The sequence below is a fragment of the Sphaerodactylus townsendi genome, linkage group LG03 (genome assembly GCF_021028975.2).
Source record: "Sphaerodactylus townsendi isolate TG3544 linkage group LG03, MPM_Stown_v2.3, whole genome shotgun sequence".
In the NCBI taxonomy this organism is placed as follows: Eukaryota; Metazoa; Chordata; class Lepidosauria; order Squamata; family Sphaerodactylidae; genus Sphaerodactylus; species Sphaerodactylus townsendi.
The window spans coordinates 116,870,723-116,876,188 of record NC_059427.1 but is presented as its reverse complement, the minus strand read 5'-3'; positions in this window follow the sequence as shown (position 1 = coordinate 116,876,188).

The window sequence follows — 5,466 nt, the reverse complement described above, 5'->3', positions numbered from 1 at the left end:
TCCTGTATCCAGCGGCTGGCGCATCGGTGCCTGAATGGTCTGGGCGGGCGCGGGTCTTTGATGCGATCCCAGAAGCTAAGCTGGATTGGCCCTGGCTAGTATCTATATGGGAGACCAACCAAGGAACACCAGGGTTGCTATGCAGAGAAAGGCAATGGCAAACCACTTCTATTAGTTTATTGCCTTGAAAACCCTACCAGGTTGCCATGTAAGCTGTGACTTGGCAGCATTTTACATATACACACATGCAGCCCCTGACAATGCTCACTGCTATATTCCATGGTGAAATGGCGCGACCTTTTGGAGACCAAATTACCCAAATTACCTTCCCAAAACCCACTTGGCGGCTTCTTCCACGGCAATTCTTACCTGAATATTTGAGTTTTGATTTTAGAAAAAGCATGGTGGCTCCGAGGGGTGCGTTACCCAGGAGTAAGCTTGTTGGCCGTCTGTGGCTTTGCTTTGAAACAACACCGTGTATCTCTTCCAATGGGGTGAATCATTACCCTAGGAGGGTTTACTCGAAAACAAAGCCCTAGTACTACGCTTAAATCAAAACGCTTACTCCCAGATGAAGGATCACGCTGCTGACTTTCCCAGCTCTTTGCGTGAAAATCAGTGGGCTTCTTCCAAACAGCGCTTAACAGGGGATTTACCTACACTGCCTTTAAGGCTTGATCTTAGGTTTAACATCTCCCTAATAATTGAACCCAGCCGCCCTGGGAAGCCAAAGCTGAATATGAGGAAGGCCGCTCTGCACCATGCCCACCCAGAGGGCTCTGATTTGCCACCCTCAGCACCGGTACCGCGGATTTACCGCACCACTGTTCCACAGAACCAAAGGTAGGTCAGGGGCAGCCCTATCTGCCAGGCTTCATGTTGCAGTAAATAACCTGGATGTGATCACAGCGCGGATCCCTAAATTATATCTTCCGAGAATGGATAAGCTGGCATGTCCCGGCTGCGGCTGGCAGCCGCAGACTTCTGCTATGCTGCTCCTGAAGGTCTGTTTATTTAACTACCTAACTCCATTATCCATGATTTTTTGGGAGAATCAATTTCACTTCCTTCACAGAAGCAAAAACCTTCTACAAGGCGGGCAAGGAAATGAAACTTGACCAGCACAAGCCAGTTTGAAAACAGTTTGTAGGAACAAACTCAGTAGGCTGCAGCAAAAGCAGCAACTGGCCAGCATCACCATCTCTTCTTTAAAAGTCTAACAGCCCAATCTAGAAGGGAGGGAATGGAAGCCAGAACAGGGCGGTGGGTCGCCGCCAACACCGCACTTGCTACAGCTGCTGGCACCTAACTGGCACCTATGCTGGTGGGGAGGCCGACCAGATAACAGGGGTAGGCACCAGGCGGGAACTTTATGGTGGCCAACCCAGAGGAGGTTTCCCCTCCCCCTGAGGTGGGCTAAGGTCGTTCCTGGGGGTGGAGTTGAAAGGAATTGGGTTCCATTGGGCTTTTGGACCAGGAACACCCCCAGTGCAAGCCTGTAACTTACACCAAAAAAGCACATGGCATAAGTCACTTTTTTCAATTGGAGTTTTCCAAGCAGCCAAAGTATTTTCCCCTGCTTCCTGCTGCGTTGTCTGAAGCTCCATTGGATACAGTGCAGCAGTGTCTCCCCTGCACCATCCCCAGCTGCCACAGAGCACCCCCACATCTGGATTCAGCTGCCTGGAACTTTTAAGTTTTCTTAACTGTGTTTTGGATCAAACCTCTGATTTTTCTTTAAAAATAACACCTGCCATCACCATCATCTTTTGGCATATGGACTCCTGGCCACAAAATGTGAGGTTTATTCTTATAGAATTTAGCTCACTGAAATAGAAGGTAGCCTGTTCTGGATGGCCCAAGCTAAGCTGATATTGTAAGATCTCAGAAGTTCAGATCAAACTGATTTATAAAGAAGGAAATTATTTTTATTACCATAATCATGTAGACCTATTTCACTATCAAATAGGGACTGCAAACTCTTTACTTGAATAACAGCAAATAGATTAAGATATATAACAAAATTAATACATGATGACCAGAAAGGATTTGTTCTGAAAAGATACATGAAGGATAACATTTGTTTTGTAGTCAATGCAGTAAAATTTGTAGGGTAAGAAAGATGAAGAAAAAGCCATGTTGGTTTTTCTAGATGCTGAGAAAGCATTCGACAATATAGTTTGGCCTTTTTTGTTAAAGACACTTGAAACTTTAAAGCATGGCTCAAGATTTTTGAACTGGATATAAAACTAGTATAAGATATCCTTGATTAGTATATCACTCTTAGAAACATTGAAAAATGAATAAAAATGACAAAGGGAAATGCTGGAAATGTAAAGAAGTGACTGACCTTTTAAAATTATATGCGGTGGTCATGGAGAAAAGGGATTTTAAAAAAAACTACACATGCAGAAAACACAAAAGATCTTAAACATTAAATTTGGTATGGATTCTAAGACAATGCTATCATAATACCAAAGAGCATCTTAAAACCTCAGAACTGTTCAGATATTTGATAGCGGTTTGGGTGCAATTTGCAATACAGTAATGGAAGGCTGAAGAGCACCCTAGTCTGGAGAAAAGTCAATATCAGAAATGAAAAGATTAAATTAACTGTCCTTTTTAAAAAGCCTAAAGGGATCGGCATTTTCCATTCAGAAAAATCAGCTGATTTTACCTGTGATATGTTGTTTTGACATATGTGGCAAATTATCAGATTATTGTGTCGACAAAAGAAAAGAGTCAGGACTTACTTGGTCTGCCTCTCCAATCCATTATTTAGGAATCTGGCTGTCCTCTAACCCTGCAGATTTATAGACAAATAACTATGTAAAAGTTTGGGCCCAGATCAGAAAGGATCTGACTGAATGGGCTTTCTAACAAACATCTTGGTTTAAAGCAACAGCAGCTGTAAAAATGATGATTTTATCCAGAATCTTTATCTTTTGTAAAATGCTCTAATTAATTTATCTCGGCAACTATTAAATCAATGGCTTTAAAAGGAGTTAACTAAATTTATTTGAGCAAGTAAGAAATCAAGGATTGCCTTTTCTACTTCAGAAAAAAGAGGACAGACAGGAGGTGCACAATGTCTAAACATTGAAATATTACCAAAGAATTAAATGAATAACATTGCATCAATCATATCCACAGAGAAAAATGTCATCATTTTGCTAAGAGCAAGAGACTGACTATTTTCTTCATGCATTCAAGTATTAGACAAAATATAAAGACTGTATATGAGTCTCATGGTGCAGAATACTGCAGTCAAAAGCCCTGCTCATAACCTGAGTTCAGTCCCAATGGAAGTCAGTTTCAGGCAGCTAGTTCAAGGTTGACTCAGCCTTCTATCCTTCTGAGGTCAGTAAAATGAATTCCCAGCTTGCTGGGGGTTAAGAGTAGAAAACTGGGGAACACAATGGCAAACCACCCCAAAACAAAGTCTGCTTAGTAAACATTGGGATGTGACGTCACCCCATGAGTCAGTAACGATCCAGTGCTTGCACAGGGGCCTACCTGTAAAGGAGCAGCAGGTCAAAACTGCAAAAACACTAGCTTCCAAGCAACACTCATCATATTTGGGAAATAGTTTTGCTGGTTGATGTGAAAATGAAAGGCACATCCACCTTTCCAGTGCTGTGTTTGTTTTACTTCTGACCCCTGCCAACTCCATTCCAGCATACAATGCCTCTCCTTCCATAGCTAAATAGCTGGAGGCTACATGGGATGTTTCCATCCAATTCACTTCCTTGTCAGGTTATCCAAACTAGCTCAGGCAGAACACAAGGATGAGAATAAAGCTGCCAAAGCGAATAGAAGCTGTGCCATGCCATCAAGTCGCTAACAGGAAGAAGAAGAAGAAGAAGAAGAAGAAGAAGAAGAAGAAGAAGAAGAAGAAGAAGAAGAAGAAGAAGAAGAAGAAGAAGAAGAAGAAGAAGAAGAAGAAGAAGAAGAAGAAGAAGAAGAAGAAGAGAAATTCCTAGACTAGAGTGTTAATTTGTAAACTGAAGCAAAAACGGTTCAAACAGTGAAACTGAAATAAGCAAATGGATTCCACCAAGTCTGGGCCTGCAACTAAAGCTTGGAGTCTTTTGCACTGCAGAGACTCTCCGGACTCCTGGCAATTTAAAGGTCTTTGTTTTTGTCATCACAAAGGATTTTGTGATCCTGTCAGCATCCCTGAGACTGATAGATGAGCAGGGACCAAGAGCTGAGTTGCCCTGCATGGTTTGGTAAAACCAACCTGTACATGGAACTGAGTCCGCAGAAAGGGGCCAAACTGAGCTGTAGCTTTTGGTGAACAAGTGGGACTAAAGCACAGATGGGCTATATTACAAATTTCAGATTTATTTTACATCCTGCAGAGTTCTTGAGCTGTTTGTTGCAAATGCCAGCAATGCTAATTTCCTATCAAATGGGCAGCTGACCAACCGAATCAGGCTGAAATTCCAAGCAACGTGGCAGTTGTTTCCATGTTGACTTTTTTTTTGTATGCTTCATGTTTTGGTATGTTTTGCCTTGGAATTTAAGAACTTCTTTATGAAGGCAATCTAAAACAATTTCACATTTTAAAAAATAAGCTTCAGGCTCTGATTTGACAGTTGGATACTGTAAGGCCTCTAGCAGGAAACAGATCTTGAAAACTTTGCAAAAAAAAATGTGATCAGCACTGAAACCTGCCTTGTTTGCAAAGTCCATGTTATGTCAAGTCCAACAGATTATCTGGGTGTCTTGACAGTTTGCTCACAATAAAAAACAAGCAGCATTTCAAGCAGTTTTTCATCTGTATAGTGGTGGCAGCCAGCATGGGGGTTAGCTGAGTAGCTGTCGCACGCTCACAATTTATTGGTTCTACGGATTACGTATGCCCCTAGATCAGTGCAGGCTGGTAATGCACCATTTAAAATAGACTATGTCAGTGCTTGTGTAGCTTCTGTGCATGCACAATTGGAGGCATCCATCTGGCAGTGGCATCTGGCAGTGCTGGAGCATGCAACAACATGTACGTCTAATTAATGCAAATTAGTGAACATGCTCATATTTGGGAGCTTGGGGGGGGGCACAATGAGCAAGGTTGATACGCTACAGAGACAAGTCAGGAAATTTCCCACCCCGAGTTTAACAAGATTGAGACAATTAAGGAAATCATTTCTTTTGTAAATTGAATTTTTTTCCATTCAAGTGCATTGGACAGAAGCATAAGGGAGGGGAAAGCTATGGTATGGTATTGTTTTTACCGTTGAGCCACATCAAATGGGACTCTGAAGCAGCAGCATACAAATTCCCTTAAAAATAGGTTAATTATTGAATTACAGAGACTTTTCAACATGCAAACCAGATTTAATAAATAATGAGTCAGCCAGGCAAAATTGGCAAGGCTACAATAGGAAGACAAGATTCAGATCCCCCCACTGAATTACTAATTTTAAAAGCTTTTTAAAAAATACTGCAATGATGGAGGGAGGG